The 26215-nt window shown below is 39.8% G+C and overlaps 1 protein-coding gene and 1 pseudogene across 2 annotated transcripts in view; one reads left to right on the top strand and one right to left on the bottom strand.

Moving 5' to 3' along the window:
* LOC149146741 (2-Cys peroxiredoxin BAS1, chloroplastic pseudogene) overlaps nucleotides 1-20234 on the top strand; it is a 36018-nt pseudogene extending 15784 nt beyond the window's left edge.
* The window catches only part of EMB2423 (telomere length regulation TEL2 family protein), a 254412-nt gene that overhangs the window by 106718 nt on the left and 121479 nt on the right, over nucleotides 1-26215 (bottom strand). The window lies entirely within an intron of this gene.

Consider the following 26215-nt stretch of genomic DNA (forward strand, 5'->3'; position numbering starts at 1 on the left):
CCTCATTGGATCTCATATGGTGAAAGTGGAATTTTAGATCTCACTGAAAATCCAACAGACTTAACAATTTTTCAGGAATTCAAGATTCGATGGATTGCGCGATGTTTCCATTGCATTTTGTCATGTACAAGGGGGTATGGAATTAGTATTTAATCAAGAGCACCAAGCCCTGTATGTACTTTAGAGTGACTTTTAGACTCATCACTCCACTGTTTTTGAGTTTTAGCTATATCAATTTACTATTCCAGACTTTAGATTTCAGTATCTATTATAGTCTATTTTTCTTAGTACTAATTAGATTCTAGAATGATGAATGATGAATGATGAATTTAAATTTTAAATCAATTTAGAATCTAGAATGATGAATTTAATTTTTAAATCAATGTAGATTCTAGAATGGTGAATAATGAATAATGAATATGGATCACAGTATTTCATTATTCAATCTCGTGGTCTATGGATGAATCATGTATGTATTAGTAAGGATGATGAGTATGGATCAATTTATTTAATTATTTAATTCAAATATGTATGAATTATTGTATTTATGTTTTCATTATATATATATATATATGAATATTAAAAAGGAAAAAAATTATATACCCCGACGTCCCCCCCGTCCCCCCTAAATTTCCCTAAAATTTGAGGGTACTCCCACACGTCTCCTTTGTGTGTCTCCCCGCACCCGCGTCTCCCCGCCCCGGAGTCTTGGTCGAACATTAATTGCGACAGATAAGAGGGCAGGTTTGGAGAGCCCTAGTACAATGAACAAAAGGAAGAGTTGTTATTGTTAAGAGGGTAATTTCTTGTGTCCTAGTTCAGGGATTTGCAGTGGACAACATCAGTGATAAGAGGGCAAAAGTAAAGACCCTATGTGTTGGTGTCTTTGAGGGGCAAAGTATAGTTAGAGGGCAAATATATTGAAGACCTTATGATAGTAACATCTTGGAGCAGCCAAAAGTGATTGATAAAGGTGTATTGATGACTGGAAATACAACCATTTTTCAAGTTGCAAAAGCCTTGTGAGTAGCAGAAGAGGAGGCAAAGTACTTGCCGAATGTGTTCAAGGTACATGGACTAAAACGACTATAGTGCGCACCTTCAACAAGTAAGTTAAGTGTACTTTCTTCAACAAAAGATTGGTGATCATAGTTGTTGATACCAAACCCTAGTCATTCTTGTATCAAATTTGATTGTAAGGGCCATGATCCTTAGTATGGGAGCCCTACATTTGTTGTATTAAAGTCTGTAATATAACCAGTTGTGGGTTAAAATTTGTCTTATGTACTAGTTGATTCACTACTATACTACATTTGTTGTATTAAAGTTTGTAATATAACAAGTTGTGGGTTAAAATTTGTCTTGTGTACTAGTTGATTCACTACTATATGTTATTCCGCTGTGCAAAGTGCTTGCGTTGTGGCATTTGAACGTGTTTGTGATCATGATCTTAGACTCAAACCTGATTCTTAAGTGTCATGGAAAAATCAACACCACTATGATGCATTCATGGTTATGTACCTAATAATTGTTGTTGTTCACTTGATCTTGAGAGAATTTTGTCAGGTGGTTTTTGTCACAACAACAAAGGCCTCTTGAAATGATTGCCCCACTTTCTCAACAACTCAGTAGAGATCGTTTTACCCATCGCAAAGAGAGTATATGACCTTGTTGATGTAGTGTTGTCTATCAAGATCAAAGCATTGGGCTACTTAATGACCCCATCTAACACTTAACACTCCAAGGTACCCCCAAATATTGAATCGTTGAGCCCATGAACCTTGGTGTTGGAGATATTGATGATGTGCCCATTGGACCCAAGATACCCCTAGGCTGATCTTAACAATATTTGATGGCCATCACTTGTTCCAAAGCCAAGATGACGATTATCATCCTTGAGATGACAGGGGAGGACATGCACATCACTTTGGAGTTAGGTCACACGATTCATGGAACTTGAACCTTGAGGTTCGAAATTCGGCAAACCTCAAAAAATCCATAAATTTGTTCAATTTCTATTGGTTTGTGGCTCAGCAACACAGAAAAAGCCTAAGTGAGCAGGTTATAAGGCATAACAATTCATTCAAATTCATTAGGTTCAACGCCAAGCAGCAATTGCGATAAAGAAGAAGCCCTAGCCAAGCAGGTTACATGTGTAAAAATTTGTTCAAGGACATTAGGTTCAAGGCCAACCATCACAAAAAAACCCTGGGAGAGGAGGTTATGGGACCAACAAATTACAAGTTGGAAATAAAATTGTACGAATCAGTGTTACAAAACTAAAATCGCACACAAGTTACAGACTAAGGTTACAGCCCATAGGATACGAATCTAGGTCACAAGTTACGGTTATGGGTGTAAAATGTCACCATGCTTCGAATGGAATTAGGCAAATCTTATTTATTCTATATGTCCGGGAGAACAATGTTACAAATTAATAAACCTAGTAAGAACCACTCTCAACCGACCCGAAGTCAGCTTCATAGTAAATACCACTCCTACCACTGGTCCCAGACCAGTATCGCAGTCTCAGAGAGTGTACCACTGGTCCCAGACCAGTCTCAACCAACCCGAAGTCAGCGTGTTATGAAACCAGCTCAAGAAAAGATAGAAAAGAAAGATCAACGCCTTAGAATTCAGCCTCTTTGAGGGGGCAACCTCCTTTACATTACATAAATGAACAATTCTTGGATGATACAAATGACAAAACCTCCTTTCTATATATAGGAGTCTAAGGAGTCACAATATAATCCAGCCGACCTAACAATAATAATATAAAGCCACAAAAATAACAATAGAGGGATTCTAAGGGGTACAGTAATAACAATATGGGGGTAATAGGGGCACAACAATATAAATAAGGGGTATAACTACAATAGTAATGGGGTAATCACTAGTATTATAGGGACCCAACATGCCCCTCTCCTTCAAAAAAGTGTTGTCCTCAACGCTTGAGCAGTTCTGGATACTTCTGCATAAAATTCTCATCCTCCCATGTGGAATCTTCAGCGGATAAGTTCTTCCACTTGATAAGATACTCTGAAATTGATCGATTTCGTAGCTGTCGAGTTCTTGTTTCTGTGACTGCTTCCGGTTCCAATATAATTTTTCCTTCCTCGTCAAGTTCTGGCAATATTGTTTGAACTGGGAGCTTGTCGCCTATAACCTTCTTTAAACATGAAACATGGAAAACTGGGTGCAATCGAGAAGCTGCAGGAAGCTCCAATTTGTATGCCATAGTACCAATCTTTTCCAACACCTTGTACGGACCATAATACTTTGGTGATAATTTATTATCCTTCTTAGCTTGCTTTAGGGACATTTGCTTATATGGTTGTCGCCGTAGGAATACCCAATCACCTACATCAAAACTTCTTTCACTGTGATGTTGATCTGCCTGTTGTTTCATTCTATTTTGTGCCAACACGAGGTTATCCTTTAAGAGTTGGAGGACTTGTTGTTGATGTTCGATGTGATGTTCCACTGCCTGAACCTTAGAATTTTCTCTTAAATATGATGTGATTGATGGTGGTTGGTACCCATAAAGTGCCATAAATGGGGTCATTTTTGTTGCTGTATGGAAGGAAGTGTTATACCACCATTCAGCCAGAGGCAACCATTTGACCCATTGTGTTTGTTTATCAGATACAAAGCAACGAAAATATCCTTCCAAACATTTGTTTACTATCTCAGTTTGCCCATCAGATTGAGGATGATAAGATGAGCTATGAGCTAACTGAGTACCAAGACAAGAAAATAATTCTGTCCAAAAATTTCCAGTGAAAATGGGATCTCTGTCACTTACAATAATCTTTGGATTTCCATGTAGCTTTTGAACTGTTTCCATAAATGCAGTAGAAACTGTACTGGCTTTAAATGGATGTGATAATGCACAAAAGTGTGCATACTTGGTAAGTCTGTCAACTACCACCATGATGACACTCTTTCCCTCAGACTTGGGTAAACCTATGATAAAATCCATTGAAACCTCCTCCCAACTTTATTTTGTTGGCAAACCAAACATTCCGCCACAAACTTTTGAATATCTGATTTAAGGCCATCCCAAAAAAATTCCTTCTTAACCCTGTGGTAAGTTTTTAAAAATCCTGAGTGCCCTCCTAAGGGAGAAGTGTGCAATTCCATAAGAATCTTTTGTTTTAGCTGGGAATTCTTACAGAGGTATAAGCGATCTTTGTACCATAGTGAATCATTTTGCCAGCTAAATGTATCAGAAGTACTGGAATCTTGTTGTAGCTTTCGAATAAGTGCCCACACTTCTTCGTCATTCTTCCATTCCTCCTTTGCTTCGTTTATCCAATCTGGTTGGATAATAGAAATGGCACACAACAATGCTTCCATCCTCATCCTTTCTTGAGAGTGCATCTGCCACCACATTTTGCTTCCCTTTTTTGTAGATGATTTCAAAGTCATAACCAAACATCTTTGTGACCCACTTTTGTTGCTCTTCAGAGGATAATCTTTGTTCTAAAAAGTATTTAAGGCTATCATGATCCGATTTTACCTTGAAGTGTCTTCCCATTAGGTAGGGTCGCCATTTCTTAAGTGCATGGAGTATTGCCAACATTTCCTTCTCATAAATAGCTTTGCTTAAAAACTTTCCCTTGATTGGACGACTTTCAAAAGCAATGGGTCTTTCATCTTGCATTAGAACAGCACCAATTCCATTTCCTGAAGCATCACATTCCACAATAAAGGTTTTTGTGAAGTCCGGTGTAGCTAAGACCGGTGCTTGGCACATTGCCTCTTTAAGATGTTTAAAGGCCTTTGTTGCTTCCGGAGTCCATGAAAATGAATCTTTCTTCAATAATGTTGTTAGAGGTGCTGCTATTCTCCCATAATTCTTAACGAACTTGCGATAATACCCTGTCAACCCAAGAAATCCTCGCAGATGCTTTATGGATGTGGGGATTTTCCATTCCTTAATGGCTTTAATTTTGCTAGGGTCTACCTTAACTCCTTCATGAGATACAATATGACCCAAATATTCCACCTCCTGGACTCCAAAGAAACATTTGGATTTTTTTGCATATAATTGTTTCTCCTCCAATAGTTGTAGCACCTTGTCAACATGTTCAACATGATCCTTCCAAGACTTGTTGTAGATTAGTATATCATCAAAAAATACTAACACAAATTTTCTAAGGAATGGTTTGAAAATTGAATTCATCAAACCTTGAAATGTTGAAGGTGCATTGGTAAGGCCAAAAGGCATGACCAAAAATTCATAATGACCCTCATGAGTTCTAAATGCTGTTTTCGGAATGTCTTCAATCTTCATTCTGATTTGATGATATCCCGAACGAAGATCCAACTTGGTGAAGTAAATTGATCCATGCAATTCATCCAGTAATTCATCAATGACAGGAATGGGGAACTTATCTTTAATAGTGAGCTTGTTGAGCTCCCTATAATCTGGACACATGCGCCATGATCCATCCTTCTTGTGCACCAATACTACTGGAGCTGAGAAAGAACTTTGACTCGGTTGAATTATACCAGCCTCTAGCATTTCTGCAACCATACGTTCAATTTCACTTTTTTGGACATATGGATATCTATACGGCCTGATGTTTGGAGGAACACTTCCTGGAATCAGATGAATAGCATGATCATGATCACGCATAGGTGGGAGACCTTTGGGAGTCTCAAATACCTTGGAATGATTGTCCAGGACTTTTTGGAGATCTGGAGAAATAGATGATTCCAATGTGGAAACATCTAGCGAACATAATTGTGCAATTACACCTCTTTGCTCCTTTTTTAGAAGCTTTGTCATGCCATTAGAGCTGATTATCTTTCCTGGTTTCCCTGCAATACCCCTTAATTCAACTTCCTTTCCTTCCACAGAAAATTTCATGAAAAGTTCTTGAAAATTAAAAGCTATTGTACCCAAGGATTGTAGCCATTGGACTCCTAGTACAACATCAACACCTCCCATTGGAATGGAAAGCATTGGGCTAGTCAATACATATTCTCCCATGGATAGCTTGATATTATGGCACTTTCCAGAACAATTTATTGTTTCTCCATTTGCAATCATCACTTGACACTCTAGTGCTGGATATAGGAAGCAATTCAATTCTTTTGCTACCCTACAATGAATAAAATTGTGGGTGCTTCCTGAATCAATCAACACTATTACCTTTTTCTTCTTGATTTGTCCTTCTATCTTGATGGTTTGAGGAGTGGTAATTCCCGCCAATGCATTACAAGATATGGTAGGATTTATTTGTTCTTCATCTAGGCTTTGTTCCTGGAATATATCCTCTTCTTTTGACCTTTCTTGTTCCTTTTCTTCTTCCTTTCACAATCTATGTAGAATAATTTCTTCTAAGCACACTTATGACCTTTTGTGTATTTGCTATCACAATTGTAACAAAGCCCTTTTGCTCTTTTTTCTTCCAATTGTTGTGGTGTCAACCTTATAGGTTGTGGAAGACTATGGGCAACAACACTTCCGTCTTTATAGTTGTGAATGGTATGCTTCCTAGTTGCCATAATTTTGCTTTCCATTTTTCTTGCTAACCTGAATGCCTTCTCTAATGAATCAGGTTCCCAAAGGCGCACATCATGTTGGATATTATCCTTTAAAGACCCTATGAACACATCAATCCTATGCTCCTCTGGAATATCTTTTACCCTTATGTTCAATTTTTGGAACTCCTCAATGTGCTCCATTATTGAACCCTTTTGTTTGAGACTTATCAATTGGCTAAAAAATGTGTTGCTTTTTGTATCCTCATAATGTGCTATCAATTCATCCGTAAAAATTGCCCAAGTGATAAATTGTTTACGAGAGCAAAGCCATTGATACCATACAAACTGATTTGGTTCCAAATATAAAGTTGCCATACGTACCTTTTGTGTGTTTTGCACATTATTGAGATCGAAGAACTGCTCCATCTGTAATATCCATGTGGCGGGATCCTTGCCATCAAACTTCCTCATATCGATTTTTGGAATATGGTGGGTCTTCGATCCAACATTAGAGTCTATGGAATCATGATTAACATTTCTTTTGTTCACATCATGAGTTTCCTTTACAACCTTTTCACCATTAGTAAGTATTTCTTGTAGAAAATTTGTCAAATCTGTCTTCAAATCTGCCATGTCTGTCTTCAAATCTGTCCTCAAATCTGTCTTCAGATCATCCATCTTAGCTTCCATGCCCTTTATCTTAGATTCCACGCTATTTATCTTAGATTCCACGCCATTTATCTTAGCATCTGTTAGCTTTTGTGAGCGTGACATTTGTTGCACTTGTTCTTGTAATTTTGATATATCATTTAGCATTTCTTCCTCTTCTTCATGAGTCATGCTAGAGCTTTCAGGTTCCTTACTAGGTGTTTGCATTTTCTTTCCTCGGGCATCAGTTACCGATAATAATGCTTTACTATGCCCTTTGAATTCCTTCAAACCAAGCTTATGCAAAAATTAAAAAAAAAACTACACACCTTTTTTTTACTTTGTAGAAGCCTGATATTGAATCTGATGTATCTCTGTAATTTCGAATCATCCAGTTCTGAAACTGTGACCTGTAGTAGCCTTCTATGTCCTCTTTCCAATGCCACTAGTCTGATCCAAATTGGATTCTCCAAGAAAGAGTTATGCACAATCTCCCGCAGTGACCTGATTATAGACTAGTTCAGTAGAGCGAACTTGTATGAAGTGCCACATGTCACTGTTCCAGCCTTTGACTCTGAAAAATATATACAAGAAAACAACAGTCCGTCCTCTTTCTGTACCTTCTTACGAAATTTCAATCCAATGCTCAGAAAGAAAGTTATGACGATTTTCCCCAGGTCACCTGTTTTGAATGTAATTCAGGAGTCTGCAAAAAGACCAACTTCCTCAGATCATATCTCCGAAAATATCACGCGAAATACTCTGAAATTTGGACCCAAGGTTCAGCGCGATGTCTTCTCAAATGGGTTTTTTTTGCGACTTCTGAAACGTCACAGAAAAAAAGTTATAGCAAAAATGCCACGATGACCTGTTTGGAGCAGCGAAACCCTAGAATCCAAAGCTCTGATACCAAATGTTATGAAACCAGCGCAAGAAAAGATAGAAAAGAAAGATCAACGCCTTAGAATTTAGCCTCTTCGAGGGGGCAACCTCCTTTACATTACATAAATGAACAATTCTTGGATGATACAAATGACAAAACCTCCTTTCTATATATAGGAGTCTAAGGAGTCACAATATAATCCAGCCGACCTAACAATAATAATATAAAGCCACAAAAATAACAATAGAGGGATTCTAAGGGGCACAGAAATAACAATATGGGGGTAATAGGGGCACAACAATATAAATAAGGGGTATAACTACAATAGTAATGGGGTAATCATTAGTATTATAGGGACCCAACACAGCGTCATAGTATGTACCACTCTCACTGGTCCCAGACCAGTACTGCACTGACATGAAGTCAGTCTCAGAGTATGTACCACTGGTCCCAGGCCAGTCTCAACCGACCCGAAGTCAGTGTCATAGTATGGTACAACTCCTACCACTGGTCCCAGATCAATGGAGGTCATCTAGCGTAGGGAGTATGGTAGATACAACGATGCATCCATCGGTACTACTATGGTCCCTAACTTCATTTCCCTTCTCATTGATCAGATGAGAGGTACTTCCCATGAGTCCCAGACTACATGGGTAGGATGCCTCGACAGGGGAGCTAATCAATCCTGTCCTCACAGGAGAACACATCAATCCTGCTACAATCGCCATGGAGAACACATCAATCCAGGCTGCCATGGAGAACACATCAATCTAGGCCTCACAGGAGAACACATCAATCCTGCTACAATCGTCATGGAGAACACATCAATCCAAGCCTCACATGAGAACACACCAATCCTGCTACAATCGCCATGTAGAACACATCAATCTAGGCCTCACAGGAGAACTAATCATCCTGCTACACAGGAGAGTGAATCATCCAGTTCCACAAGAGAACGAATCATCTTGTCCCACAAGAGAGCGAATCATCTTGTTCCAGTGCGCATCACCAGGGGAGGGTGAGTCACCCTGTGGTCATATGTTGCTCCAGTAAGAACCGCAAGCCCTCAGAGCTCCCAGAGCTCAATGTATGCAACATGCAGGACCCTTGTACAAGGGTTTCTTAACGACTCCAAGTCATTTGGGAAAATCACAGATTAGATCTTTCCTCGGGGCTTTGACAAGGTGTATCAACCTGTACATCATCTTAATGCGATGGAGCCTCCTTGCTCATCGACTTACCATATCCCAGATGATGTCTATCTGCTGGAGCAATCGACGAATACAGGATTCCTCAATAATCGAATCCCACCTCTGGTTGTTACAGAGAATCACAGTGGTATGTGTTCAAACAGCTCACTGAAGAGCTTCCCCAACCAGGCAACTTCATACAAGTTCATACTCGTAGATATGTATCCGGTCTCGGCGGTGCTTATGGCAACCGACTTCTGCTTCCTGCTCATCCATTATATCGAAGCAGAATCCAAGAGAAACAGCACTAAAAGTGCTCCAGTGATCCTCCACATTACCTGCCTAATCAGCATTCGAATATTCATGCAGTTTCATATTTCCAGCAGTGTATCTCAATCCATGAGAGATTGTGTCTTGAAGACATCTCAGAAGATTCTCGGCACCAATCTAGTGAGACTCAACCAAATATGAGCTCACAATGCTAACTGCAAAACATATGTTCGGACGGAGGTTCACCAAGAACATCAACGCGAATGAGCTTTTGAAACTCGGAGGCATTTCCCAAATCTGGTTCGACATCACTACCATATAACTTCTGAAAGTTAAGATCCTCGAGGTAGTCAAAGGCTTGCAGTCCACCATACCAAATCTTTTCAAAATCTTCACCACATATTTTCCTTGAGATAAGAAAATTTCCCTTGGCTTCTGCCATACTTCAAGTCCTTGGCCCTTCATTTCAAATTCAGAAGCCAACTCCCTCTTACATTTGTGAATGAGAGGGTCTGCACCGGTTAGAAAGAGGTCATCCACATACAATGCCAGTATGAGAGGCTTGTCATCTTTAACCTTAAAGTAAAGGTTAGGATCGGCTTCACTCCTAGTGAATCCCAGCTTCATCAAGTAGCTATCGATCCTCTCATACCATGATCGGGGTGCTTGCTTCAGCCCATAGAGAGCCTTCTTCAACTTGTATACGTGAGATTTTCAATCATAAATCTCAAATCCTTCGGGTTCCTCCACATAGACCTCTTCCTTGATTGAATCGTGCAAGAATGCGGTCTTGACATCCATCTGATGTAGGTTCCATCCTTGTGAAGCCACAAGGGCTATGATCAAGGGGATGGTCGTATATCTGGCAACAAGTGCAAATATCTCATCATAGTCTATACCTTCCTTCTGGGAGAAACCATGAGCAACAAAACAAGCCTTATACTTCCTGTACTTCCATCTGCTGCATGCTCTATCTTGTAAAGCCATTTCAAAGTAACAATTGTCTTGTCCGGGGTCTGGGAACTACTTCCCAGACATCATTCTCCATAATAGACTCATATTCTATGGTCATAGCATCCTTCCATACTTTATGCTTGACGACATCTGAGAATGATGAAGGCTCATTTTGTATGATCGTGCTCATGATGGTCAGGTATCCCTGATACCTGTTAGGTTTCTTACTTTGACGGAAGGTTCCTCAGGGTGCAGCATGTCCTTCAGCATCATCAAGTAACCCCCTAAGCCATGAAGGCCTCTTCCTAGAAGAGGAAGGCTCATGTGGATGAGGATCAATCGGATCCATGGGTTCTTTTACATCAGGAATTGATTCATCATCCTTTTCTTCCGATTCCCTGGTGTCGGCTTCTTGAGAGCTCCTCAATGTCAGAAGATTGTCCACCTTGCTAAGAGCCATATCTTCGTCAAACGTGACATCATGACTAATCACGACTTCCCTTTGACCGGCGGTGAACATTTCTTCAAGAGTCTTGGATCCCAATGCTTGATGAGGGCATCGATTTTGTACATATACGACGGTGTTTGTAGTTTCAGCCCATAGAAACTTCGAAAGTCTTTGATCATGTAGCATGGCCTGGACAGCTTCCACAATCGTACGGTTATTCCTTTCCGCCACACCATTCTGCTCTGGAGTATGTGGTGTAGTAGTCTCCCTCTTCATGCCAACCTCAGGTATGCCTGAGTGAGCCAACTGTAATATATCGGAGGTCTTGCTTAGGCTTGAGGGGAATGGTCCCCTTTTGAGCTTTCCTTCGGCACATCCTAGACATACACCTTCTTTCTCTACTTGGAATTCGAGCATCCCTGTTACCATTTGTCTTACACCGAGTAGAGCTTTATAATGAAGGTGGGCAAACCTCCGATGCCAAAGTTCGGACTAAAGAGATGTGTCATAAGACATGACACCTAGCGGACTTTCATCGACCTGATATAATGAACAACATGAAACCCAAGAGTAAAGGCATCTTTAACATTATTTTTTTTTATACACATACCTTGCCATCACTGAAGGTTACCTTGTAGCCTTTGTCTTCCATTGCTAAGATGGACACCAGGTTCTTTTTGAGGTCAGGTGCATTTAATACATTTGGAATTTCTAGTCTTCTTGAATGGTTGTCCTCTTCCTTGATTTCCAGCATTCCTTTTACCTTTGCTATTCAATTTGTCATTCCTTTGATTGCCATCAGAGGGATTTTGATCATCATCCCGGTGTGAGTCCTTTCTATCAGGGCACTCCCTTGCATAGTGACCTGCTTTATTGCAGATGTAACATCATCCTTTTCTTCCACCCTTAGGTCCAGCTTTTCCTTTTGATTTAGTCCCAGAATTATTTCTTTTCTTAGCATGAGAAGAAAAAGCAGCAGGAGGACCTTTAGGCATGGGCATTTCTTGCTCTTCTTCCCTTGTTTCTTCTTGAATGCATCTAGCCATTAATTCCTCGAAACCAGGAATTACATTATTGTTCAGAAGAGTAGTCTTGAACACGTACCATTCGGATGGTAATCCTCCAAGAGTCGTGAGTGCCATTTCTCTGTCAGTAATAGTCTCCCCAATAGATAGGAGATCGTTCTTGATCTCGGTGATTCTTAAGAAGTATGCTTGCATACTCTCATCTTTACCCTTCCTGATTTCTCTCAACTTATTTCTAAGAAACAAAACTTGATTTGCATTATTAACTTTAAATATACTCACCAGTCTATCGTAGATTTCCTTGGAGGTGTCCAGTTCAGAGATGTATGCCACCAAGCGCTTGTCGATAGAGTCTCGAATGATCTTCTTCGCTTTAATTTCTCCGTTCTTCCATTTGTTCCTGGCAGCAGGAGGTGCATTTGATGGAGGCTCAATGATATTGCCTCTCACATGATCCAACACTCCTTGATCCTCAAGGGTTAGATCGATAGACATCTTCCATCCGTGATAGTCAGCTTTCTCAGGGAGCATGTCTTCAGCAAGAAAGAGTGTTGAGGACCCCATCGTTCTTTTAGGATAGCCTTGCCAACCTTCTCTTCGGTGATTGCTCTTGCTCTTGCTCGGACTTTGTCTTCACCTCATCTCTGATACCATGTTAAGATATGGTATGTTCTATGCTTATAACAGTTTACTTCTTTTTCTTATTATATTCCACAGATTAGCAATCATATGTACATAAAGTAAAGTGCAGATAGAACATTAAACGATCGACAGAAAACAAGCCAAGACAAGAGACACAAGATGTGGCGGCTAGCCAGGGACAAACCCCACAATGTGTGGGGAAACCATTTGATCAAATCTTCTTTTATCTTCAATAATTCAGCAGAGAGAAATAGTACAATAAATCTGATTTATATCAGCAGTACCAAACCCTAGAGCGGCTTCATCATCAAACTAGGGCAAATGATATCTCACAAACACCGTCGGATCGGCTTGATTCCACGACCAAAAGTTGCGGCTTTCAAAGGAGGTTCAAATGAACCTACAGCGCAGTTCAGATGAGGAGATTTTCTAGTCCACACAGGTCAAACTTTACTTCTGCAGTTGCAGCATCAATTTCAGCAGCTTCCTTCAAACTAGGGCAATCAATATCTTGCAAACCGTCTGTCGGATTGACTTGATTCCACCACCAAAAGTTGCGGCTTTCAGAGGAGGTTCAGATGAACCTACAGCGCAGTTCAGATGAGGAGATCTTCTAGTCCACGCAGGTCAAACTTTACTTCTGCAGTTGCCACGTCAGTTTCAGTAGCTTCCGGCTTCACATGTGTGAGAGAGAGACCCTTTTCTGCGCAGTAGAGAAGAGACTCTTTTCTGAGCAGTAGAGAGAGAGAGATGTGATGAGATGAGTGAGTCTAAATGAAGAAAAGTCCTCCTATATTTATACATAACGTTGGTGTGCGAATAGATGCCACTGTTGGGCTTCTAAGCCTACATTAGTTGTAGGTCGGCTTGATAATAATTCCATAATCAAAATAAATTCATATCTTCATGAATACTTATCGGAATAGGATGATCTTTATATCAATCCTACACCTCTCGACGAAAGGAATCTAATAAAAATATTATTAGCCATGAATAAGATGACCCACATGAAGTTTTGCCCTAGTTGCCAATTTTAACAACATATATATATATATATATATATATATACATACACACATTGGGGTTGTCTCAAGTGGTTGAGTAGAATGGTTGTTATCTTCCCCACCCAGGTTCAAATCCTCGCTAGAGACATAATGAGCTACAATGACTTTATGACTATTGTTGTAATGGCTTTGTGCCTATGAATATTGTTGTATTGGCTCTTAAGTGAGTAAACTTGTGGTTGGCTTGGTACCAACGACCCCACTCTAACCCTCGAGCTAAGAGGGAGGTTGATTTCTTTCCTTGGAAAAAATATATATATTATATATTTTTAAATATGTATATGGATGAATCTAATGGCGAACCTTATTTAAACCTCATGGACAAATTCGAATTTGAATCGAACTTTATCGTTGTCGAACTCAAACTCAAACTTGAACCATGTGACATTGCTTTTGGAGCCTCAACGCTTGAGTTAGAGAGTGCCACATCACCCCTCTATATTGGAGGGTGATGTTGAGCACCATGGACATCATTTGTTGACATAAAGACACTTTGGAGGCATTCCCATCATATAGGAGATACAACTTGGAGTATGGAGCACTCATTAGCCCACATGACACCTTTTTGTGGCATTTAGAGCTCATTTAGAGGATGATGTCATGCTTGAAGAGGAATTTCACTAACACGTGTGGGAATCTATGGCATTTTTGTTATGTTTTTGAGATATGAGGTTGGCTTGTAACCTCTATCTTGTGTAACACTTAAAGTAAACTTGTCAATAAGTTGTCTTAGGTTGTATTATTGTAAGAATGAGTGGGATAGACCTCATATAAATAGAGCATCCCCCCATTTTATTTGTCCATCATCACACATTACATTCTTTTCCTCTCCAAGAGAATGTGAGCTAGTCTTTTTCACTACTATGAGCAAGATGTGATCTTTATGGATGCAAGTTTCTTGTGGATGTTATTTTTACATGGAGACATTGTTCTTGGATTGAAGGAAATGCCTTTTGTGGAGGATTTTGTATGTTTATTATCTTATTATTGATATTTTGCATGCTTAATGTTTAGTAGGGTTCCTATTATGCCATGACTAAATGCTTCATCATTGCTGAAATTTTGCTCATCATTGTATATAAAATTGTTCTCTCTAAGGCCTATACGAAAACTCTTAGTGTGCAGAACCTATATTTAATGTCTCTGCTCACAAGAGCAATAGCTAGGGTTTTAGAAGTAGATGCCCTAAGCACCACCCCTTACTCCAATATCCTTCTATTGAATTTTAACCCCAAAGACTCCATTAAACCCTAGTAAGATAAAGTATTGATCTGGAGTGTGTTAACCATCCATAAAATCAACTAAAACTCCTTTTTCTCTCTCTTAGACGGGTAGGGCAACCGCTAGGGTTTCTAGGGTAGATTTGTTCACATAAGTGTAACTTGAGTTTGTGGCTCAAATTTTAGGAATTGCATCTATAAATGATCTAAAGGCAAAATCTACCATATTGCATGGCCAATACCACCTAAATAGGGTTGGTGTCACTCTTTTTATTGTTGTTTATGCATATCAAACAGCCATGGAAATAATTCCCTAGTTTAAACTTAGCCTCTATTGAAAGATCTTTCTCCTTGGTTGTTGAATATCATTTCAAGATCTTTTCTTGGCCACTATATGACATTGATTGCCTCATTATTGCATATCTAACAAACCATACCATATCCAAGTATAAAGTATTTGAACTATACCATAGAAAACCTAGGCCATCTTAAGCCTTGCTAGTATTCTATCCAACAATAGACCTTTTAACTCATCACCTTAATGTGAAAATTGCTCGATTACAATATCTGGAAACTATTCTTCTAACTAATGCAGCTTATTCGTCTTCAATTAATTAATTTAACGACAAATAACAAATAATTCACTACTACAATCTTCACAACAAAATACGTACGTTGTGGAAATATTAAACTAGAACTGAGAAATTCATGCACACAATCAACACAATCATTTTGGACTAATGTCCCCGAAAAAACCTGAAGGGAAAACCGATGCAGCAGATGAGGGTTTATTTTATTATTATGAAGCAGTAAAAATTTGAGTACAATAATATGGATGCCTCACTCGCAATCCTCCAACAAATAATCTGACAAGGAATTAACCCAATTTAATAAATCTATCGGGTCTGGAACCCAATCGCAAATTGCAATCGGCGCTGTGAACATATACATAAGACGCCTTATGGACCCACCAAAGTTATTAAACACATTATATATCATTTCAGGTCTGGCCCACTCATATCGCAATCGGCATAGCCACACACACACACACACACACACACACATATATATATATATATATATTAAGAGTTATGCGATATCGCGGACCCGCTGCAATTATAAAACATAATATATATACTTTTGGGTCCGACCCGCGATCACAAATCGCAATCGGCATAAGTCATAAACGCTATGCGATGATCGCAAACCCGACAAGCTTATAAAATGCAACATATATATACTTTCGGGTCCAGTCTGCCATCGCTCATCGCAATCGGCGAAACCAATGTACATAAACTCTGCGATAAGCGAACCCGACAAACTTTATACAACATAATATATATTTCAAGTCCGGGCCTTTAACTTTAACACTTGTTTCCTTTGTAAATCCGATATATTTATGCTTTGTGGTATATATATATTCAAATGTGTTTTCATATATTTTCGACATGTAATTACCACAAGCAAAATACTTTTACTTTTGGACTTTGCGGGAAGGGTAAAGAATATAAAAAAGTTTTATTGAGTTTGAACTCTCGATAGTGATATAACTGATAAATAAACCTCAAACACAATATAAGCTACAACATGGCCATCTCTGCGAAACTCAAGTAATCTAGAGACTAAAACTTCTCCTTCCTACTCAGCCTTCCTTCTGCTACTCACACCCCTCACTGGAATGCATAGATCTGCCTTACTTGCCTCAGGAAATCCTTCTACAGTACTTTCACTACCTAGAGTTCCTTAACTAGGAAACTTGCTCTAGCTGGCAAGTCTGCTACGGCCTCCTGCAACTGGAAACCTGGAAATCTCCTCTCTTCAGTGTGCTTTTCTCTTCCTTCCCTCCACAGATCTGCAACTGCAGCACCTGCCGCAAATTTCAGCACCCATATATGATAGATTGCTCTGAAAAAACACTGATCTACCCAACATAACTCTCTTTCCAACAAATCCACTGTCGGCTACTATAGATCTGAAACAATTCGCACTTTTCCACCAATCTAGATATGGAAATCAAACTTTGCCACTTTGCTATATGCACTGCCTAGCTAGCCTGCGCATATCTGGAGAAAGTGCTTCAGATCTGCTACTCAAACTACACGATCTCACTCTATCCACCCTCTAAGCTTCAAATCTGATAAAACATGCTTTGATACCATGTGAAAATTCCTCGATTATAACAACTAGAAATTATTCTTCTAACTGATGCAGTTTATTTGTCTTTAGTTAATTAATTTAATGACAAATAACGAATAGCTCACTACTGCAATCTTCACAACAAAATAAATAGGATGCAGAAAACTTAAACTAGAACTGAGAAATTCATGCACACAATCAACACAATTATTTTGGACTAATGTCCCCAGAAAAACCCCGAAGGGAAAACTAGTGCAACAAATGAGGGTTTATTTTATTATTATGCAGCATTAAAAATATGAGTACAACATTCTGGATGCCTCACTGAGCCACTGGGAATCCTCCGGCAAATCGATCAGCCTCCTTTTGGCCTGCTCACACTGTTGGCCTACCCAAGTTTGGACGCCCCTTGAAACTGCCTCCAACTGGGTCGTCTAACCTCCCTCTGCCACTGGAAATGACTCGCTCTTCCTTTCGAGTGGTCTCTCGGCCTTCAACAACTGAATTGACTCCCTCTCCGGCACATGCACTGGTATTTCTGGCTCACTTCCACTGCCTTGACGACTTTTCTACAGAACAATTTGGCCTCCCTCTTTCCTGCCTCTATGACACTACAAATCTGTTGGGAAATTCCTCTAGAATTCTATCTGTTGTTCCCTCGATCACTGATGCTCCTCCACTGGCTCGAATTCTTCCCTCACTGAATCATTGTGCACTAGGAAATTCGCAATGCATGGATGCTTGCTCCTTCACTTGCATCTCTCCTCATCCCATCGATCTGCTCTTATAATCTCTTGTTGTAGCTTCAATGGTCATGATTAAATCCTCATGAATGGCTAAGATCATCTTAGACTCGATCCATGTGAGTCACTAGAGCATTCTCGATCATACTGTTAGCCTCACTCTCTTAAAAATCAATAATAAATCCAATTATTAAATTAAATAAATAAAATCATGAGAATTCCTCAAACCAAGGGTTCTAGTTTGGATGAGAGATTCTCTCCAACTAGCTCTCCTAAATCAGTGTGTAAGTTGAGAAATTGTCTCAACCAAGTGAGTCTAAGATAGACACACTATCTTAAGACCACTTACTCATGTATTTAAATGTATTATTAAATTATTTGAAAAAGAGAGAATTACATGAGCATGAGAGACCACATGATGGCTCTCTGCCTTTTCCGCTAGTTTATTGTTTTGTGAGTTAATTTGTTGTGCATATGGTGATATGGCTGTGTGATTAATCTTCATGTGGTATCAGAGCAAGATATGAACCTGTGTGTTGTGAGGAGGTGTGTCTGGCCATTGACCGATGGTGGTGGTTTGTTGGATTTTGTGGAATGCATTTGTTGTATTGTTTAATCGTTTCACTGACCATTTGGCGGATTTCGACAATCAACCAACCGCGTCATTTGATAACTACAAGGATCAGGAGAGTCTAAAGCATTCAGAGGCTTCGAATTAATCTGAAGATATTTCCAGTGTTTGTAGTGAGAGGCTTTTTTGTCAGCGGAGGTGTTGAAGCTATGGAACATTAAGTAGAGGCAGTGTTTCTACCTGTTACGAAGTCCAATATGGTTTAGGCAGAGGTATTTTTACCTGTTGTGCCTGCCATCTCCAGGTGAGGATTCGATTGGATCGACCAACCTATTGGCGACAGAAGTGTAGTGAGCTTCCCCTATGCGCTCCTGCATATTTTGTTGTGTTGGATCAAACCTCTCAAGTGAGGATCCCTGTCATTACATCTGCTTGTGATTTGATCTTGAGACTCGACCTTGTTTTGTTGTATAACCTCTAGTATCTCAGCTAAAGCAATCTCATGACACTTGGAGTTGGAATAGCGTTGATGCTCTGATTTAGGATGATGCTAGATTTCTTTACTCTTTAAATTCACTTTCTAAAGTGCATGCAGAGATTATCAATATCCTTGTTGAAATTACATTTCTCTGTTGTTGTCACAAGTTCCACTACTGCATCACGCTCAAAAACAAGCACTGCAATGGATCTGCGCACATTATAGTCCCGTGCATCATTCACTCTCAAATACTCCTTTTTATTGTAAAACTACACATTTGGAGTCCATTTTAACATTCCCTCCAACCAGGTGAATATTGCAGTGCGGTTTTTATCAAAGGCACAACCATTGTTGTTTGCTACTAGAGCCTACCATGGATTGAGTTGGAGAGAAAGGATCGAGCTTGGCACCCATCGTGGGGTCTGTTGGTGAATAAAAAGGGTCGAGGCTGTTGTGAAGGCTTTGATTGTGGAGATCAAGTTGGAGAGTCACCACAACCTGAGCGTTGTGAAGCGCCCTTGGTGAAGCCATCATTGTGCAGTTGTGGTTTCGTGGGCCTACTTCGACGAAGAACCAGTTTCAGGCCATTTCCCGCAGAGAAAATTATTCTATTTGACGTGTTTGACGTCTTCACGATCTTCACACTGACTTTGTAGTATGCAGCGTATTATGTGTTGTATGGAGGAGGCTGGTCGTCAATGCTGGTGAACTTCCATTGGTTGGAAACAAGGCTCCTGATTTTGAAGCAGAGGTTGTTTTTGATCAAGAGTTCATCAAGGTCAAGCTGTCTGAATACATTGGGAAAAATATGTTATTCTATTTTTCTATCCTTTGGACTTCACTTTTGTCTGCCCCACAGAAATCACTGCTTTTAGTGACAGATATTCTGAGTTTGAGAAGTTGAACACTGAAATTCTTGGTGTTTCTATTGATAGTGTGTTTTCTCACCTTGCTTGGGTTCAAACTGATAGGAAAGCTAGCGGTCTTGGTGATTTGAAATATCCTCTGATATCTGATGTTACGAAGGGTATTTCAAAAGCCTACAATGTTTTGATTGCAGATCAGGGAATAGCATTACGCGGACTCTTTATTATTGACAAGGAGGGTGTGATTCAACACTCCACAATCAACAATCTAGCCATTGGTCGTAGTGTGGATGAAACGTTGCGTACATTACAAGCTCTTCAATATGTTCAGGATAACCCCGATGAAGTTTGCCTAGTTGGGTGGAAGCCAGGAGACAAATCAATGAAGCCAGATCCCAAATTGAGTAAAGAATACTTTGAAGCTATCTGAAAATTAGGATGAAAATTAAATATAGCGTTGGTCCATAGCACTGCATTGTGGTCCAAGTGAAGGTTTACTCGGGATATTAAAGAATAAGGCATTCAATTTTGATTATTTTCTTGATATGTAGTTATTTTGATGTCGCCTACATTGAAGGCATGACTGCGAAGATCAACGTTTTTCAAGTTTGGTCAGTTATTAACCGAAGCTGGCATTTGCACGCTGTCCGGCGCCATTTTTAGCAGTTCAAACGATTAACTAAAGACAAATCAGCAAAATATTGGCTGGCTCACAGCATTCGACCGTGCAAAGGTGAATTAAACAGGAATTCCGTAGAATCGATGCATGCAATTACGATTTCGCATGTGGCTATAGTTTTTTGTACAAGACAAGTTGCTTGGCTTTAGTTTGTGTTCATTTCTTTTTACAAATCCTTTTAAACACTGTTGGATAAGGTATGCTTTTAATTTGTAAATTTTTTATTTTGGAGTGATAAGTGAAGATTTTTTTGTTGTATTTTGAAGAAAGCTTTAGTTTTAGCAGATTGTGTCAGTGCACATTTATTTTTGAAGACAAGTTGCTTCAAGGGGCTGTGGGAGCGTAGCATTCTCATTGTTTGAGAAATTTCATTCACGATGTTGTGAAGGTGAAGATTGATGTACTTCAGTAATTAATAAAATCATAATTTTTGTGGTGCTTGTGTCCTAGATCCGCCCGAAATTGAATAAGGGGATCATAGGTACACACTGTGTCGTGAATATGCTTGCATGACTTGTGTCGATTTTGTAAAAATTCTCTTTTTCTTATGCTTCAACAAAACAACTACATGCACATAAGAAAGTTTACATATACAAGTCATCCATTCAAGCTATTGTAATCAAGCTTAAAGTACACAAGCACAAAGCGTCACATCATCAACTTAATAAGATGATCTTCCAAGCAAGCACATTTAACATTATGTAATCAAAGAAATCAAGTTAAGGATGCTACAAAATCAAGCATTTCAAGCCAAGAAGACATCAACATCTTCAACACTTTTTGTATCACTTGTAAATAAACATTTTTTAACTGAATTGTATGGGTGCATTCTCGATTGTAACCAACACCCTAATTTGAATTATTAAGGTGAATACATTAAGTCAAGTAAGTCTTCAACTGAGTCATCAAGATTGAACTTGTCATTTGTATCTTGGGTGCATTTTCGACAGTGTTCGACACCCTTTCCTTTTTTACAAATCATCACATTCAATGAGTACATTCAAGAAATCACAAGTGTCAGTAATCAATCAAGCATGTTCAAGTGAGCATCAAATCAAGCCAATGTTTTAAGCAATCATCATTCAAACAATCAAAGCAAGTGTGAAAGCAAGCGAGCGTGCAACAATCACTCGTCATCAAGTGAGTGAGTTCTACAAATTCAGCAAGTATTAAAAGCAAGCGAGCGTGAGTTCCAACAAGTTCACATGGCGAAAAGCATTCAGTTGTTAAAGATTCTTAATAATTTGATCCTCTCAACTGCTGAAGACATGGTACAAATCAACAAAACCACTCTTGCTCACATTCAAGTGCATATTCAACATGCACATGAAATGATTGAGTTCCTTCAACTGGAGTCGCAACTGCAAAGAATTGAGTTGCAAGAGAAGCGTGTTGCTTCCAAGTCTTTTCCAGATACAGCTGATCATTCGAACTCATTCATCCAACCAGCTTCAAGTGTTGAAGTTGTTCCAGTGCCACTTTCTTCCAAACCCATCATCAAGCCATGGGAAGCAATCCAAAGTAATCGAAATCGACGCGGCCTAGGATATGTCGAAGATGATGACAACTTACATATCCCTGATTATTCAAAGCCCATTGAGTTAGTCAGTAACGGATTACTTGAACATATCACCTCAGCAAGTTCTTTGCAAGTTGCAGACAGACATCAATGCACACAAACTGAAAGTGCAGACAAACAGAAATGCATGCAAACTCAAGTTGCAAACAAACCAAAATGTTCTCATTGTCAAAGAACCGGTCATCTGGAAGATCAGTGTTTTGATCTCCATCCTTGTAGCCATTGTGGCAAGTCCAATCATACATCAGAGAAATGCTGCAACCAACGATAGTCAGCCAAATTGAAGATAAATTATTCATGGATTGATCCCTGGGAATGGTCATCCACAGCCAAAAGATTGTACAAGTTTTACAATCGGATTCACTCACACATATTGCAGCCAACAGTCAAATGACGATGGTACTCTCATGCCGTTGAACGGGGGAGTACAACAGTGAAACTCTCCTACACCTGAAGGGGGGGAGTTCAGATATCAAATACAGATGATTGTCTCTCCTTTCAGCTGACAAATGGGGGAAAATGTCAATGAAATTTACAAGTGGTTATCAGACTGAAAGTCTCATCAACATCAACAAAGCAGCCAGTGGGCATCTTCATTAGCCAGTGGGAGATCTTCATCAGCCAGTGGACGATCATCATCAGCAAATACACCAGTGGGCGTTCATCAAATTGTGTGAGTGGACACCGGATGTTGTTTTCAAGCAAAGGACAGTTAAATCCTTTTGCAGCTTGGCACATGATGGAGTTGTCAAGCAATATTCAGAGATGAATTAGACATGCAGCTGATTCAAGTTCTCTTCAGCTTTGAGTTTTTTCCAGCATCCAGCTTTGGTAAGTTTTCAGGCAGTGTTTTCTTGAGGATCTACTTGAGAACTTGGAAGATGGTTCCTTGTTCGTTTTGGATTTATCATTGAGGGGGGGAATGTTAGCCTCACTCTCTTAAAAATCAATAATAAATCCAATTATTAAATTAAATAAATAAAATCATGAGAATTCCTCAAACCAAGGATTCTAGTTTGGATGAGAGATTCTCTCCAACTAGGTCTCCTAAATTAGTGTGTAAGTCGAGAAATTGTCTCAACCAAGTGAGTCTAAGATAGACGCGCTATCTTAAGACCACTTACTCATGTATTTAAATGTATTATTAAATTATTTGAAAAAAGAGAGAATTACATGAGCACGAGAGACCACATGATGGCTCTCTGCCTTTTCCGTCAGTTTATTGTTCTGTGAGTTAATTTGCATGCATATGGTGATATGGATGTGTGATTAATCTTCACATACTCAATTAATTCCCTTTAATTAATCGATTTCCCTAAGTTAGACTTGGGCATATTTTAACTAATTTAATTGATTGGTCTCTAGTTGTTTTCTCCCGAAACCTTTTCTAGGTTCTGGAGATCTCGTGTTACTTAGTCTCCTAGACACAAATCGAGACTAAAACACCTATCTGATGCTATAAAAACTAACACTTAAGCTCTCGTATTAGAGGATCTTTCTAGGTGATTTTGGGAAGCCTTCCTTATCATGTATATCCAGTAAAGAGCATGACAAAGGTTGTTGCGTTGACTTTGGAAACCTTTTCTCTTGTTACCATAAGGTCTAGCACCACCCAATGAGGCTTTGCATCAAGCCTGCTAGATTTTGCAACAACAAGGACCTTGTAGGAGTGTTGGACACATCTCATGGAAACCCCTTGCATTTGGAGCCATGCTTGTGGACAACATCACCTTGAAGCTTAACATGCGTACACTTGGAGTTTAGTACTCCATATGTGTGTGCCCACATGTACCTTTGTATGTTGCATTTAAGGGCATAGACCCACACATGTATCGTTGGCCTCCTTTGGCTCTTGTTACCCACCACCTATGTGTAGTGTGAATAAGAGAAATTTTTCTCCTAGATGGTCCTCAATCGGCACCCAGCAACCCCTAGATAGTTTGGTGTGCCATTTTCTCCACCACCTAAGCCATCCATGTGGTCCCTAGCCCATCTGTTATGAATGTATGTTTGAAGGTGGGCCTCCCGACCCCAAAGGTATGACTTTTCATTGGTATAGTTGAGTAATTTTCCTTACTTATCATGGGCACTTTTGGGGATGAATTGGTGGGGGAATTCGCCAGAAAGAGTGGGCTAGGTTTGTACTCTTGTCTCCACTGCCCCGTTTTATGATTAACCTTGTATCCTATTACCGCAGGATCTCCTTTACTGGCCATTAGATTTAGAGTTGGCACTACATGGGAAATCCCGACTTTGGTTGCATGGTCCCGCTCCCCAAAACCACATATGTCATCCCCTTCCACTCATTTTAACCCTATTTACCATTTTTCCCATCTTGATCCACATGTGTCCACTGGGCCCACATAGGGTTTGCCTCCCCTTCCCCTTGCCCACACCTTGGGTTAGGCCTGGAACGATGCCTGGAGGTTCATGCAGCTAAAAGATAAGGAAAAAGCATAATTTGGCCATTCTCAACAGGAAATTTACCACAAAATGCAAAAGATGGTCGGGACATACAAATTTAGCACGTGGGCAATACCCAAACATGAGCTCTACCCCTTATCCATGGCCATCACTCGGGTTCCTATGGGCCCTAGATGAGCCCCCTCCATCATTAAGGAACCCATGATTGTCCCAACCCCTGGTGGGCAATGAACCGCCCCACCTTAAGGGGGTATCCATTGCCATATACTACACATCATGCTCTCATCCCCTAAAGCCCCGAGCAGTTATGAAGAAAAATCAGTCAAAGGCAAAAGGCATATGAAAAAAGGTGGAAAAACAAAGGCCGAGGTAACTCATGTACCACGATTTTCTCCCTCCTACACTCACATGCCTAGGTGTGGGCTTCCCTTATTATAGCTACTATTGTACCATGACATGTGCTTTGGATGAATACCCTAATCCCCACTCCGTTCTATTACTATATCATTTACCACCTACCACTTGAGGGATGTACCATGGACATGCCGCCTCCTTTAAAGGTTGAAACCGCCTAATAGGTTCCTTGATTAGCCCCTTCTTGAGCTTGGAGAAACCTATACAAGCCAAAGCCCACTATGGAAGGGCATGCCACCATGAAGTGCCCCATTGATTCCATGACTTGTAAGCTCGTTTACTTGATTATTCTAATGATTTTTTGTATAGGAGGACAAAGGGACGCATTGGATCTTATGCAAGATTATAAGTGGGTCTCCATATTGGGCTTAGTCACCCTATACGAGGTCCTAGCCCTCCAAAGGGCCACATTGGCACTTGTAGGGTGAGCATTGAGAACCATGGGCCTCCACCATAACAAAGAGTACTTCATGGATGCCCAGCACCACTCGTTGATTGCTTGTGTTCCACTTTTGGGATGAAAATGATGCACCTAGTTCACCATGCCCAATCGGCTCCACACATGCACCATAAACTTGGCAGATGTTCCAGGGTCCAAAGAATTTCTCCCGTTGCAGAGGGAAGGCTTATGTCATCATCCTAGCCCTTACAGTTGGTCTACAAGAATTTCCAATCCACTTGGAGACCCATGAGGATGTCCTTGTGGCCCCACACCCACTTGGGAGAACCACAGGTTCTTAATTGGAAAACAAGGGGCGAACCCCTTGTCCAATATGTTTGGAGTCCAATTTTACATCATGGCACCCCTAGGATTTCATTAGGCCTCCTCAAAGGCCCAATGACTCATTATATTGATCATTCTACCCTCTTGACAAGCTTATTCTTGTTTCATTGAGCTATTTTGGTGGGTTTGTCACCAAAAGTATTGTTATTATGCACATTATTTTATTTTAGGGCCATTATTAGTCCAAATTAGGCTATTTGAATCCCTTAGAGGATTGTATAAATAGAAGAGAGGCATTCCCTCATTCATCATCACTTGGATTGGGTTATCTTCTCTTGTGATATTTCCGCTACCCTTCTTGGAGGACGAGTTTGGATGAATGGATGAATTTTGATGCTTGGATCCTTGTCTTGGAGCTTCACTATTCGCATATGTTGACGATTGGATATACTCTTTCTTACATGTAAGTGCTCTTTTAACGCTATTCTTGTTATTTACTTTTTTCACATGCATGTTGTTGGGATTTTGGCTATACTAGGTTGAAATTCACTGGTTTTCTTATGTGAAATTATGGAAATTTAATCTTTTATAGTGTTGCATCATGTCATGGGCCATGTATGAATGGGTGAATGTTCCTAGAGATAATTTATGTTAAATACATCTCCACAAGTCATCATTTATTGCAACCTGAAGTATAAAGTCCTTGCAGCAGTTGTTCTCATCCTCTAAATGCCATTCGAAGTTGTTGAAGGCCTCCTT

The sequence above is a fragment of the Pinus tabuliformis genome, chromosome X (assembly GCF_031772625.1).
Source record: "Pinus tabuliformis cultivar Carrire ecotype Pingquan chromosome X, CPIR1, whole genome shotgun sequence".
NCBI classification, from domain to species: domain Eukaryota; kingdom Viridiplantae; phylum Streptophyta; class Pinopsida; order Pinales; family Pinaceae; genus Pinus; species Pinus tabuliformis.